At 41.1% G+C, this 15764-nt stretch overlaps 1 long non-coding RNA gene across 1 annotated transcript in view; it reads right to left on the reverse strand.

Moving 5' to 3' along the window:
- Positions 1-2952: 2952 nt before the first annotated feature.
- LOC108177154 (uncharacterized) overlaps positions 2953-15764 on the reverse strand; it is a 62824-nt gene continuing 50012 nt past the window's right edge. Inside the window, exon 4 of the long non-coding RNA XR_007921783.2 lies at positions 2953-3082. This is a non-coding gene — a long non-coding RNA (uncharacterized lncRNA). The remainder of the gene's footprint in view (positions 3083-15764) is intronic.

Genomic DNA, 15764 nt, shown 5'->3' on the forward strand with positions numbered 1-15764 from the left:
GGGAGACCCGGAAGAAGCTCCTGGCTCCTGGCTTCAGATTGGCACAGCTCTGGCCATTGCGGCCATCTGGGGAGTGAACCAGTGGATGGAAGACCTCTCTCTCTTCTCTCTTCCTCTCCTCTCTCTGTATAACTGTGACTTTCAAGTAAAATAAGTAAATCTTTAACAAAAAAAATTTGACAATATTGCCTAAAAGGAAAAATTTTAATTTTCTGAAAGGTCATATCTAGTGTTGAGTGTATACTTTGGTTTGTGGTGTGCTGGTACTTTAAAAAAATATTTAATTTCTCTTATTAAAGACAAGGTGATGCTTGTGAGTTTTCTCTGGCCTGTGAGGGCCGAGCAACTGCAGATACATCTTCAGCAAAGGAGAGTGTCAGCAAAGAGCACAGCCCTGTACAGGTGCCTACAGCCACAAGGACCACACAGCTTGACAGAAAGGGTCAGAAACAGTTAATGACTGGAGTGCCTGGGTTCGAGTCTTGGCTCTGCTTCCAATGCCAGCTTCCTGATCACTCACCTGGGGCAGCAGCAGGGGATGGCTGAAGTGCTTGGGTCCCTGCCATCCCCATGGGATGAAAACCAGAGAGACAGACAGATAGACAGAAAGAAGTCTTCCATCTTCCCCAATGCCCACATCAGTTAAGCCTGAACCAAGCAGAAGCCAAGGGCCTGGGGCTCAATTTGGGTCTCCCATGGGGATGGCAGGGACCCAAGCACTTCAGCCATCCCCTGCTGCTGCCCCAGGTGAGTGATCAGGAAGCTGGCATTGTTCCTGTCCTTACTTAATGCATACTAAACTGATCCTCTGTAAAAAAAAAAAAAAAGAAAAGAAAAAAAAAAAAAAAAGAAATTATCAATTCCCAACTTGACTCTCACTGGGATTAAACATGACAATAGGTCTGCTCTGATTTCATCATCATTTAAAAAAATCATCTATTATTTTTCACTTTATGTTTCTGTGTGGGAGCAAACTGTTGAAAACCATACTTAATGTATACTAAGCTGATCTTCTGTATATTAAGATAATCGAAAATGAATCATGATGTGAATGGAAGGGGAGAGGGAGTGGGAAAGGGGAGGGTTGTGGGTGGGAGGGACGGTATGGGGGGGAAGCCATTTTAATCCATAAGTCGTACTTTGGAAAATTATATGCATTAAATAAAAGTTAAAAAAAAAACAAAAAAAAAATATTTAATTTCTCATGTTTTTGAAGACTGAATGCATACATGTGGCACTAGATTCAAAAGCTACAAAAGGATTTACAGGAAGAAGTCCCTATCCCTTTTCCAGTCTCCAGGGTAAACCACTGTTATCAGTTTCTTTGGTCATATTCCAGAAAAGTTTCAATGCCCATATTAGCAAATACATACTGCCCTGAAGCGTGTTTGCTTTTCTTTTCACTTATCCTTTTATCTCGACATGGTTCCATATCTGTACACAACAAAGGGACTTCAGTGTCTTTAACATAACATTCTGTTGAATAATATCCTACAGATGTGAATCGGTTTGATTTTTATCTGAAGGAAATCGAGGTTCTTTTTTCCTTTTAAACTTTACTGAGATGCCATTTAGAAACAGTAAAATTCACTCATTTTACCTCCACAATTAAATTCTTGTGGAAGACCCAGAGTGAGTTCCAGGCCCCTGGCTTCAGCCTGACCCAGACCTGGCTATTGTAGATGTTTGGGGAGTGAACCAGTAGATGGAAGATATTCTCTCTCTCTCTCTCTCTCTCTCTCTCTCTCTCTCTCACAAGTAAAATAAAGAACTTTTAAATACCTAGTAAATTTTCTGACTTGTGCAGTCAGCACCACAATGCAATCGATTCCCACTCCTACTCCCAGTCCCAAGCAACCACTAATCTACTTTCTGTCTGTGTAGGTTTGCCTCTCTTGGATATTTCATATGGTTCCTTTCATGTGAAATATCCAAGAGAGGCAAACCTATACAGACAGAATGTGGTCTTGGTAACCAGCTTCTTCCACTTGCGTAATGTGTTTGACATCCATCCACTTTGTAGCATGTATCAGTAGTTTGTTCTTTTTATGGCTGAATACTATTCTACTGTATAGATATGACACATACATATCATTTGTCCATTCACAGGTAGTAAACATTCAAGTCATTTCCATCTGGGGCTGTAATGAGTAATGCTGCCCTGAATGTGTGTGTGTGTGTGTGTGTGTGTGTGTGTGAGAGAGAGAGAGAGAGAGAGAGAGAGAGAGAGAGAGAGAGAATGAATCTTGCATGGACAAATGTTTTTGATTCTCCTGAGAAGATAGCTAGTAGTGGAGTGCCTGGGTCATATGGTAGGTTAATGCTCATCTTTTTAAGGAATTGCCAAAATGTATTCCAGAGTAACTGCACCATTTTATATTTTCCCCAGCAACAAATTGACCTCAAGTTGACTATTCAAAATAGACTTTGCCTTAAACTATGATTTGGTATTGGACCTTGTTATGGATTGAATTGTGTTCCCCTAAAAGATTTCAAGGGGCAGACATTGTAGTACCGCAGGGGTTTGAATCACCACTTGGGATGTGTGCATCTCATATCAGAGTGCCTGGGATCGAATCCTGCCTCTACTTCCCATTCAGCTTCCTGCTAATGTGTACCCCCGGAGGCAGCAGGTGGTAGCTCACATATTTGGGGTACCTACCACCCATGTAGGAGAACCAGATTGGATTTCAGGCTCTTGACTTTAACCTGATCTAGCCCTGGCTTTTGTGGTCATTTGGGGAGTGAACCAGCAGATGAGAGATCAGTCTCACTCTCTCTTCCTTTCAAATAAAAAGAAATAAGTAAATATTTTTAAAATGTTTCATTCCTACTGGAAATACCTATGGATATGACCTTATTTGGAAATAGAGTCTTGCAGGTGATGATTTAGCTTATGTTCTTAGAGTGGGCTCTTATCCAATGTGATGTGTCCTCGTAGAAAAACCCATTCTGCCAATGCCTTGATCTTGGATTTCCAGCTTCAAGAACTGTGATACAGTACATTTATGTTGTCTCAGCCACCCCGTTGATGGGACTCTGTTATGCAGCCTTGACAAACTAATACGGATCAACTGTATAGCTGTAAAATAAGATGCAGCACATTGAAACATATCCATTCTTGTCAGAGCATTGAATAAATTGTATCTCTTAAGAAATCACTAGGAAAAAATGACAGTAGGACTATTCTCTAGAGACCATCTCATTTGCCCAGTAACTAAAGCTGTGTGCTTTGTGATCAGCCCTATTACATGAAATGCCTCTTTCTAGACCTCAAAAAATGACGGGGCCCAAAATGTAATTATAGTACGGGCCTCTGGAGTAAAGCCAGTTGTGTAGAGATATGCTTTGATTAGCCTACTTATCAAAGGAAAAAGTCAAGATTTAAGTTAGCTTAGTTTGTAGGATAGCTTTACTTGCTAGTTCCACCAGGGAAACGAAAGCCTCAGCTATTCCTTGTTGTCCCTTTTGTCATCTGTTTCCATGGAGAACAATGTGAAGGACAGCTTTCTCTTGCAGCTTGCTGACAGGGAATATGACAGTGCTAGAGGCAGATTCCTCTTGCCCCTCTACAAAATCTGTCCTCCTTCTGCACTCTGCTATATGCCCCAAGAAGCTGACCCACAAGACTGTATCAGCTGCCCCTCCCCTCTGCCTTCAGCAGGGTTCACTAACTGCAATATTGCCCAGGGGGCCATGGGGCCAGAGGACAGGGCAGGCATGAGGTCAGAGCCCTCCCACCCCCATCCCCGTGGCCACCACAGGTTACTGCTCCCTCCTCTTCCTCTAGGCCACAGCTCTGGTCAGGCTGCCTTCCCTTGGGGCTTGGGAACTGCTACTTTCCTTTGCTTCCCCAGGATGTGGGGCCTAGGGGTATGTGATGGCTGCCCACTGCTGTGTGACACATTACCACAAACTCTGTGGCTTGCAGCAACACACACTGCTTATCTCACAGTGTCTGTGGGTCAGGAGCCTGGCCTGGCTTTGCCAGGAACTCTGCTTGGGTCTCCCACGGCTGTAACTGAGTGTTGGCTATGCCTGGGTTCAGGAGCCTGGGCTTCTCTACTAAGCTCACGTGGCTGTCGACAGAATTCGATTTCTCGTGGTGATGGAACTGAGCTCCCTGCTTTCTGTCAGCCAAGGGCTACTCTCAGCTCTCAAAAGTTGCTCCTGCGGGGCTGGCTCACTTGGTTAATCCTCTGCCTGCGGTGCTGGCATCCCATATGGGTGCTGGGTTCTAGTCCCAGTTGCTCCTCTTCCAGTCCAGCTCTCTGCTGTGGCCCGGGAGGGCAGTGGAGGATGGCCCAAGTGAATGGGCACCTGCACTTGCATGGGAGACCAGGAAGAAGGTCCTGGCTCCTGGCTTCGGATCAGTGCAGCGCCGGCCATAGCGGCCATTTGGGGAGTGAACCAGCAGAAGGAAGACCTTTCTCTCTGTCTCTTTCTCACTGTCTATAAACTTGTCAAAAAAAGAAGCAGCAGCAGCAGCAGCAGCAGCTCTCCAGGTGGTTCTTGCCTACTCTATAAAAGTGAGGACCGTGGTCTAAACACAGAGATTAAGGACTCTGTGACTTTGCCCTGTGTGTTTGAAGATACTGCTCTGTAAGAGCTAGAAAGAGGTAATGAGAGAGGCAGTATAGGAAGAGAGGAAGAACTGTTCCTCCACTGACTGAGAAACAGAAGTGAGCTGGTAATTTTTTTTCTTTAAAGATTTATCTATTTAAGGGGGCTGGAGCTGCGGCACAGTGGGTTAACACCCTGGCCTGAAGCGCTGGCATCCCATATGGGCGCTGGTTCTAGTCCCAGCTCCTCCTCTTCCAGTCTAGCTCTCTGCTGTAGCTTGGGAAATCAGTAGAAGATGGCCCAAGTCCTTGGGCCCCTGCACCCACATGGGAGACTCGGAAGAAGCTCCTGGCTCCTGGCTTTGGATCAGCTCAGCTCTGGCAATTGCAGCCACCTGAGGAGTGAACCAGCATATAGAAGACCTCTCTCTCTGTCTCTACCTCTCTCTAACTCTTTTTTTCAAATAAATTAAAAAAGATTTATCTATTTATTTGAAAGGCAGAGTTACAGAGAGAAAAGGAGAGAAAGAGGTATCTTCCATCTGCTGGTTCACTCCCCAAATGGCTGCAATAGCCAGTGGCGGGCCAGGTCAAAGACAGGAGCCTGAAACTCCATCCAGGTCCATCCATGGGTGGCAGGGGCCCAAGCACTTGGGCCATCTTCTGCTGCTTCCCAATGTGCATCACCAGGGAGATGGAACAAAAGTGGAGCAGCCAGGACTCAAACCCACACTCATATGATACGCTAACATTGCAGGCCATAGATTAACTCAGTGACCACAATGCCAGCCCGTATGAGTTGATAAATGTTTAGAGCTAGGACGTAGAGTCTCTAGGATGTAGAGTTTAGGGTAGCAAAGCTCTGATTTTTGGTACAAATATTTTCCATTTCAAAGCTGTCAATATCACCACCACCGCCTAATTCAAGTTAGAAATGTGAGACAACCGTCAGAATGGGAAAAAATATTTGCAAACTATGCAACAGATAAAGGGTTAATAACCAGAATCTACAAAGAGATCAAGAAACTCCACAAAAACAAAACCAACAACCCAATTAAGAGATGGGCCAAGGACCTCAATAGACATTTTTCAAAAGAGGAAATCCAAATGGCCAACAGGCACATGAAAAAATGTTCAAGGTCATTAGCAATCAGAGAAATGCAAATCAAAACCACAATGAGGTTCCACCTCACCCCGGTTAGAATGGCTCACATTCAGAAATCTACCAACAACAGATGCTGGCGAGGATGTGGGGAAAAAGGGACACTAACCCACTGTTGGTGGGAATGCAAACTGGTCAAGCCACTATGGAAATCAGTCTGGAGATTCCTCAGAAACCTGAAGATAACCCTACCGTTCGACCCAGCCATCCCACTCCTTGGAATTTACCCAAAGGAATTTAAATTGGCAAACAAAAAAGCGGTCTGCAGCCTAATGTTTATTGCAGCACAATTCACAATAGCTAAGACCTGGAACCAACCTAAATGCCCATCAACGGTAGACTGGATAAAGAAATTATGGGATATGTACTCTTTAGAATACTATACTGCAGTAAGAAACAACGAAATCCAGTCATTTGCAACAAAATGGAGGAATCTGGAACACATCATGCTGAGTGAAATAAGCCAGTCCCAAAGGGACAAATACAATATGTTCTCCCTGATCGGTGACAACTGACTGAACACCAAAAAGGAAACTTGTTGAAGTGAAAGGGACACTATGGGAAACGGTGACTTGATCAGCATAGCCCTGACTGTTAATGAACAACTTAATACATTATCCCTCTTAGTAGTTTTTTTGTCTGTTCTACTTAATATGACTGGTTTAATTCTGTAATTAATACACAGTTATTCTTAAGTGTTGAAATTTAACTGAAATGTGATCCCTGTTAAACATAAGAGTAGGAATAAGAGAGGGAAGAGATATATAATTTGGGACATGCTCAAGCTGACTTGCCCCAAATGGTAGAGTTAGAAACATACCAGGGGACTCCAATTTAATCCCATCAAGGTGGCATGTACCAATGCCATCTCACTAGTCCAAGTGATCAATTTCAGTTCGCAATTGATCATAATGAAAGGACTAAGAGTCAAAGGGAGCACATAAGCAAGTCTAGTACCTGCTAACACTAACCGATAGAATAAATAAAGGGGAGAGTGATCCAACATGGGAAGTGAGATACTCAGCAGACTCATAGAATGGCAGATGCCCTAAATAGCACTCTGGCCTCAGAATCAGCCCTAAAGGCATTCAGATCTGGCTGAAAAGCCCATGAGAGTATTTCAGGCATGGAAAGCCAAGACACTCTGGCAAAAGATCTCTGTGAGTGAGATCTCAATGGAAAGAACAGGTCTTCAAAGAAGGAGGTACCTTTCTCTGAAGGGAGGAGAGAACCTCCACTTTGACTATGACCTTGTCTAAACAAGATAAGAGTCGGAGAACTCAAGGGGCTTCCATAGCCTTGGAAACTCATGACTGGAGCATAGGGAGATTACTGATGCCATAGACAGGAGTGTCAATTGGTAAAGTCAACAACAGGAGTCACTGTGCACTTACTCCTCATGTAGGATCTCTGTCCTTAATGTGCTGTGCATTGAGATTTAATGCTATAACGAGTACTCAAATAATATATTTCACTTTGTGTTTCTATGGGGGTGCAAACTGTTGAAATCTTTACTTAATGCATACTAAACTGATCCTCTGTAAAATAAAAATAAAAAAAAAAAGAAAAGAAAAGAAACTACCAACTCCCAACTTGACTCTCACTGGGATTAAACATGACAATAGGTCTGATCTGATTTCATCATCATTAAAAAACATCATCTATTATTTTTCACTTTATGTTTCTGTGTGGGAGCAAACTGTTGAAATCCTTACTTACTGTATACTAAGCTGATCTTCTGTATATTAAGATAATCGAAAATGAATCTTGATGTGAATGGAAGGGGAGAGGGAGTGGGAAAGGGGAGGGTTGTGGGTGGGAGGGACGGTATGGGGGGGAAGCCATAGTAATCCATTATTCGTACTTTGGAAACGTATATTCATTAAATAAAAGTTAAAAAAAAAAAAAAAGAAATGTGAGGATGTTCAAGGTGGGCTTGGGAACTGTGAAGCTGCCACAAGCAGGCTCCAGCACAACCCTGCTTTTTCAGATTAAAGAGAGGAAATACGTCCTGGCAAATCCAGCCAGAACTCCCAAGATTTGTTATCAGGTTGACCAATTCCTTTAGATCAGGATCTCTCATCCTAGTATTATTGGCATGTGGACCACAACATCCTTGGCCCTGTGCTTTGGGTTGTGTTCCACAGCAGCCCTGGCCTCTACTCACTGGAGGCTAGTGACACTTCCCTCCTTGCCAGCTGTGACAACCAGAAATGTCTGTGGACATTGCCAAATGTTGCCTGGGGGCATGATCCCGCCTGGTTAAGAAACAGTGCTCGAGATGGACCTTTCAACCCCTGGCAGTTCTTCAGCTTGTCTATTCACATGGGATATTTCTGTCCTATCCTACAATTCCAACTCCGCAGAAGCTTCTTTGTCCTCTCTCCTTACTCTACCTGAACATGAAGATGACCTTCAGCCAGTGTGTGCCAGACTTCACTTGTAAATCATCATGATTAATGCTGTATTTTTCAGCTCAGTGGCCCAGATTCTGGTTTCAACACTGTACCTTCCAGATGATGCTATCTGCACATCTTTATATTTCATTCCCAGCTGCCATCAAATCATCTTTTCTTGCTACCTGTCTGTTTCCTTGTTCTTTCTTAGTCATCCCTGGAGGAGCAAATGCCACTCTCCCTTCACCTTTTTCCAGACTGATTTATTGGTCTCTAATCTCTCTCCTTCACCTTCCGCTTTAGCAAATCAATAAATGAGCTTTGCTTTCTTATATGGTGAAAACCCTTCCAATTAGTTAGACATTTAATTGTACTTGATAAGTATATCTGCCCTATGGAAGTGAATCTAAATTAACAAACTCAAGATGATTCTCTCAACCTCCACCACTGAAAAAATCATTACTAACCAATCTGTTAAACAACATGGGTGAAAAAGGCAAGTCAATTTGATGACAGAGGAATCAGTGCCTTGGAAAGTAAAGTTCCTTACTCCAGGCAACCTGGGACGTCAGGCAGAAGGAGCAAGCCTATTGCAGGTACTGCCTGTGGATTACCAGGCAATACCTCCCCCTCTCCACACCAAACATTTCATCTCCTTTCATTTGAGCTTATTTTAGTATTTGGGTTTAGCAGTTTTAGTTCAGCAGGTCCAGCTACTAGAAGGCTCATTGTCCAGGGATGGTTTAATATATATGAAACTATTTTTAAAAGTCCTCTTTAAAAATAGTCACTTAGTGTTTTTCCTTAATGTTCTTTAGAACTCTGAGTTTGAAACAGATGACTTTTTTCCTCGCAGTTTGGAATTCCATAAAGTTCAAATGCTACTCTTAAAAATGGAAGTACCATGACTTTAAAAAAAATCAGATTAACCAGCAGTGTAATGTCTTCTACTTGAAACATTTCTCATAGTCCTTTCTTTTGCCAGTCCTTTCCATTAGGAAGGAGGGAAATTTGCATATCATTTATTTACGTATTCATGCATTATCATGTTACCTTTGAGGATTAACAATGTGGCAAGAAAGGAAACAGGCAATGGATATACAAGGAACTTCCAACCCCATAAAAGAGAAAAGACATGGAGACAGATCACTACAGAATACTACAAATATATAACTACAAGAATAATCCCAGTGTGTCCCAGGTACACAGACTAGTGACCTTGAGGATTAAGCCAGGGAAGGCTATAAGGATGATGTGAGTAGGAGTTATGGAGTAGGAGAGGAAGGGAAGGCACAGAAGTAAGAAAAGGCATAGTGAATTTCAGAGGGGAATGACTGCAGTCTAAAACTGCTGTAACACAGTTAGAGGCAGGAGATGTCAACAGATGAGGTATATAGGGGCATGATCAATGAAGAAGTATAGGAAATGGGCAGTCACTGAAGAACCAAAATCAGGAAATAAATGATTACATTTGCATTTAAAGATGATCTTTTTGGCAGCTGAGGAAGGAACTAGGGGATATCACAGAGAAAGAGCCTGGTGATGATGTTGCCATATGGGTACCAGTTAATGTCCTGGCTACTCCTCTTATGATGCAGCTCTCTGCTTATGGCCTGGGAAAGCGGTGGAGGATGGCCCAAGTGTGTGAGTCCCTGCACCTGTGTGGGAGACCTGGAAGAAGCTCCTGGCTCCTGGCTTCGGATAGGCTCACCTCCCACCATTACGGCCACTTGGGGAGTGAACCAGTGGATGGAAGACCTTTCTCTCTGTCTCTCCCTCTCTCTGTCCGTAATGCTACCTCTCAAATAAATAAATAAAATATTTAAAAAAAAAACAGAATGAAACCAAGATGTCCAGTTTTCAACAAAAAATTCTAGGCATACAAAGAAACAGGAAAGTAAGAGGCATTCACAGAGGAAGTTCAGATGTGGGAATTACTAGAGAAAAGGGTTTAGATCAACCATCTAAAATTTTCTCAGAGACCTAAAGGAAACAAATGACTAAGAAGTAAAAGAAAAAAACAGTGTGCGAACACGAAAGGATATCAATAAAAAGAAATTATTAAAAACAAAGATGCACTGGAGCTGAAAGGTACCATAGCTGAAATGAAAAATTTACTAGAGGGGTTTAACAGCAAATCTGAACAGGCAGAAGAAAGAACCAAAGAACCTGAAGATAGGACAATTGAAATTGTCCAGTTTGATGAGAATAAAGAAAAAATGAAGGAAGAAGAATGAACAGAACCTGAGGAGTATGGCATACTGTCTAACATACTAATATATCAGAAAGAGGCCAGAAGATACTTGAATGACCAAAAATATAAAAACAAAATACTGTTTTGAGGAAAGACACAAATCTACAAATGAAGAAGCTCAATGAACTCCAAGTAAGTTACTTGCAAAGCAATCCATACCTTGATAATCGGAAACATTTATAATCAATCAAATTGTCAAAATCCAAAGACAGAGAATCATGGAAGCAGCAAGAGAAAAGAGACTGATCACATACATGGGGCCTTAATAAAGAAAAAATGGAGAACTGATCGCAATGCAATGACATATTCAAAGGGCTGAAAAATAATTAACCGGCAAGAGTTCTATTCGGGCAATACTGTTCTGTAAAAATAAGGAGGACCTGCATCCCATGTCAGAATGTCTGGGTTCAGGTCTTGCTCTGTTCCCAATTCCAACTTACTGTTAATGCATATCGTGGGAGACAGTAGGTGATAGTTCCATGGGTGGGTCACTGTCACCCATATGGGAGATCCTTTTGGCTCCTGACTTTGGCCTGGCCCAGCTCTGGCTGTTGCAGGTGTTTGGAGATTTAAGCAGTTGATGGGAGATTTCTGTCTACTTGTCTGTTTCTCTTTCTGTATCTCTGCCTTTCAAATAAATGAATAAATTTTAAAAAGGAAAAAAAATGAGGGACAAATGAAAACATTCCCAGATAAACAACATGCTGAGGTTGTTTGTTACCACCAGACCTTCTGTGTAAGAAATCCTAAAGGGAGCACTTCAGGCAAAGAAAAAATGGCACTAGATAGTAATTTGAAGTCATTTAAGGAATTAAAGAACTCTGACAGAGGTAACTACATAGTTACTACAGTTCCTGGAATTGAGTCCTGGCTCTGCTATCTACTCCAGTTTCCTACTAATGTGCATTCTGGGAGACAGCAGGTGATGACTTGAATACTTGGGTTCCTGCCACACACACATGGGAGACTTGGATCGAGTTCCCAGGTCCCAGCTTCAAACTGGCTCAGCCCTGGCTGTTGCAGGTATTTGAGGGGAATAAACAAGTGGATGGATCTCACTCTATCTCTTTCAAGTAAATAAAAATAAACAAATAATAGTATGTTGATCTTAAAAATTCAACTATATTTTGTCTGTAAGAGATTTACTTTAGATCTAAAGGCACAAATAGGCTGAAAGTGAAAGAATGTAAAAAGATATTCCACAAAAATGGTAACCAAAGAAAAGTTGGGGGTGGCTATAGTAACATGAAGCAAAAGAGACTTTATTTCAAAAACTATTATAAAAGACAAAAAAGATTATTATAATCATAAACTGATAAAAGGATCAATTCATTAAGAAGATATAACAACTATAAACATACACCCACCTAAAAATAGAGCTCTAACGCATGAAGCAAAAATATTGACAGAATTGGAGAGAGTGGATGGCTTTGCAGTAATAGTTGAATACTTCAGTCTTCAATGCCCCATCTTCAATAATGGATAGAGGATGGTGGAATAGGGAGGGTGCTTACTGCTCTAGTCTAGGGGAAGATAGTTTAAAAAAAAGTGGGGAGAGTGCAGTCTCAGGGAAGAATTAGGGAGAAAACAGCAGAGGAAACTCCACACAAACTAGAGGGACACTGTGGACCTATGTGGAGGGTGTAGATGTGCACAATTCAAGACTCCAGCAGCAGAGAGCCTCAGCACCAGCTTTGGAGTGAGATGAAATCAGACTGCAGCAGCCTAAGCCACTGGTAGTAAAGCTGCAGGAAGAACCTGGTGCCTTTTGGGGGACAGTGTACTTACCAACCTAGAGGAGAAAAAGAGAGGGCACATTTCTCTCTTCCCTACCACCTTGCACCGGTGTCCTGTAACAAACCGAGAGAGGGTGAGTACTATTTTGGACATATACAACAGCTTCGCCAGTTGGCTGCATGCCCAGCAACCAGCTGAGTGGAGACACTTGAATCTGGTGGGGAGAATTGACAGGGGACTAGGCGCTCATGACTGTGGGAAGCTTGTGTGCAGGGACTATGAAACTATTACTGTGTCTGCGTGGGAGGGTGCAGGGTGTGGCTGGGACTATGAGCAGTCACTGTGGGTAGTTCCACATGCTGAGGGCTCCCTGATTCCCTGGTGAGGGGCATTGCTGCAGGATCCATGCTTATACTGAGGACTTCACAAGTCCTTTGTGTGGTTCTTGTGGCAGCACGGACAAATATTGTACCCATTGGGGCTAGTGCCCTGGCATTGGTTTCATTGAAGGAAAGGAGATAAGTATGAGACTCTGCCAACAGAGCAAAACAAACCTCCCCTCTGATTAAAAAAAAAAGTAAATTTACCATGCCCAACCTGGATATCATCTTGGATACTTTCTTTACGTTGGAGCACTGAACAGAGCTCCCTGGCTACACCCAGCACACGCCTCTGGGTATTCACTGAAAAAGCAGACACTCCTCTAAGCCACAGAGGAATAAACTAAAGATAAAAGCCATCACAGGTAAAAAACAAAACACAAAAGAAACTAACAAGTATCTCCACAAATGCTTAATAATAAACGTGGTAATTCAAGAAGCAAGAATAAGAAAGATAACATAACATACCCAAAAGAACACAACACTTCAATACTAGAATGTGAAGATGAAGAGATTGATGAAATGCTGAAATTGGAATAAAAAAAGTTAATTATAGGATTACTTAAGACTAATCAGAAGCAGATCTGTGAACTAATGAAATATGTACATGACATGAAATAAAATTTCTCCAATGAAATTGAGTTCAAAAGAGAAATCAACATGAAATATTGGAAATTAAGAATTCAATAACAAATAATAAACTTGGTGGAAAGACTCGGTGAGGCAGAAGAAAGAATATCTGAGTTAGAAAACAAATCTCTGGACATTTTGGAGATAGACTGAAAAAAAAGGAAGAAATTAGAAAACTAACATACAATGTCAGAGAGCCATGGAATACTATCAAATGACCAAACATGATGGATCTTAGGAGTTCCTGAAGGTATTGGAAGAGAGAATGGATTATAAGGCTGTTTTAGTGAAATAATTAAAGAAAACTTCCCTAATTTGGAGAAATAAAGCTATGTCCAAGTACTGGAAGCACATAGAACTCCTAATAGACATGACCAGAAATGACCTTCACCACGACACATTGTAGTCAAGTTCTCCACAGTAAAACATAAAGGAAAGATTCTAAAATGTTCATGAGAGAAATTCCAGGTTACTTTTAGAGGATCTCCAATTAGACTCATAGCAGACTTCTCATCAGAAACCCTACAGGCTAGGTGAGATATGTTCTAAGTCTTGAGAGAAAAAATTGTCAACTCAGAATACTGTACCCTGCAAAGTTCTCACTTATGAATGCAGGTGAAATAAAGACCTTCCATAACAAGCAGAAATTGAAAGAATTTGTCACCACCATCCATCCAGCCTTACAAAAGATGGTTAAGGATGTACTACACGTAGAAATGCAGAAACATGGTTATAGCTACAAAAGAAGGTGAAGGCAGAAAATCTCACAGTAAAAGTACAAAGGAAATCCAAAGTAAAAAATAGGAATATTTCTGGGAAAATGTCATGGCAAAGTCATTACTTATCAATAGTCACCTTGAGTGTAATGGCCTCAACTCCCCAGTTAAAAGATACAGACTGGCAGAATGGACTAAAAAACAAAACCCATATATTTCCTGCCTACAAGAAACACATTTCACCAGCAAAGATACATGCAGACTGAAAGTGAAAAGATGGAAAATTATATTCCATACTAACAGAAACCAAAAAGGAGCTCATGTAGCCATCCTAATATCAAACAAAACAGACTTTAACACAACAACTGTTAAAAGAATCAAAGAAGGGTACAATGTAATGGTTAAGGGATCAATTCAACAGGAAGATGTGACTATTATAAATGTATATGCACCTAATTACAGGGCACCTGGCTATTTAAAAGAAATGTTAAGAAATCTAAAGGGAGACAGACTCCAATACATTAGTAGTGGGGGACTTCAATACCCCATTTTCAGCAATGGACAGATCAACCAGACAGAAAAACAGCAAGGAAACAACAGAGTTAAACGACACTATAGACCAAATGGACTAACAGATATCTACAGAACTTTCCATCTTACAGTTGCAGAATACACATTCTTCTCACCAGTGCATAGAACTTTCTCTAGGACTGACCACATGCTAGGCCATAAAGCAAGTCTTGGCAAATTAAAAAAAAAAAATAGAAATCACACCATGAATCTTAACTGACCACAATGGAATGAAGCTGGAAATCAACAACTCAGGAATCTCTAGAACATATGCAAACACATGAAGACTGAACAACATGCTCCTGAATGAACAGTGGGTCATGAAAAAAATCAAAATAGAAATGAAAACATTTCTGGAAACAAATGAAGATGACAATACAACATATCAAAACTTATGGGATACAGCAAAAGTAGTGTTAAGAGGAAAGTTTATAGCAATGTGCCTATAGCTCATTGATTTGGTGCCTACATCAGGAAATTGGAAAGGCACCAAATCAATGAGCTATCAATGCATCTTGAAACAACAGTAAACCAAACCCAAAACTAGTAGGAAAAAAGAAATAATTAAAATTGGAGAAGAAATAAACAAAATTGAAACCAAAAAATAATACAAAATATCATCAAAACAAAGAGCTGGTTTTTTTGAAAAAATAAACAAAATTGACACACCATTGGCCCAACTAATCAAAAAAGTAGAGAGAAAACCCAAATCAATAAAATTAGAGATCATCAGAAATCACTACAAAGAGCTGTGTGCCAACAAACTGAGAATCCTACAAGAAATGGATAGGTTCCTGGACACATTCAACCCACTTAAATTGAGCCATGAAAACATAGAATATGTAAACAGACCAATAACCAAGATGGAAAACTGAATCATAATAAAGACCCTGCCAACAAAGAAAAGCCCAGGATCAGATGGCTTCACTACTGAATTCTACCAGACATTTAAAGAAGAACTAACTACAATTCTCAAGCTATTTAAAATAACTGAAAGGCAGGGATCCTCCCAAACTCCTTTTATGAAGTAGCATCACCTTAGTTCCTAAACCTGGAAAAAGATACAACAGAGAAGAACTACAGACCAATTTCCCTGATGAACATAGATGTCAACAAAATACTAGCCAATCAAATCCAACAATACATCAGAATGATCATTCACCTGGACCAAGTGGGATTTATCCCTGGTGTGAAGACATGGTTCAACATTCCCAAATCAATCAATGTGATACATCATGTTAACAAACTGAAGCACAAAAGCCATATTATTATCTTAGTAGATGCAGAGAAAGCATTTGATAAAATGCAGTATCCTTTCGTGATGAAAACTCTGAGCAAATTGAATATAGAAGGAACA

Source organism: Oryctolagus cuniculus, chromosome 10, assembly GCF_964237555.1.
Source record: "Oryctolagus cuniculus chromosome 10, mOryCun1.1, whole genome shotgun sequence".
Classification (NCBI taxonomy): domain Eukaryota; kingdom Metazoa; phylum Chordata; class Mammalia; order Lagomorpha; family Leporidae; genus Oryctolagus; species Oryctolagus cuniculus.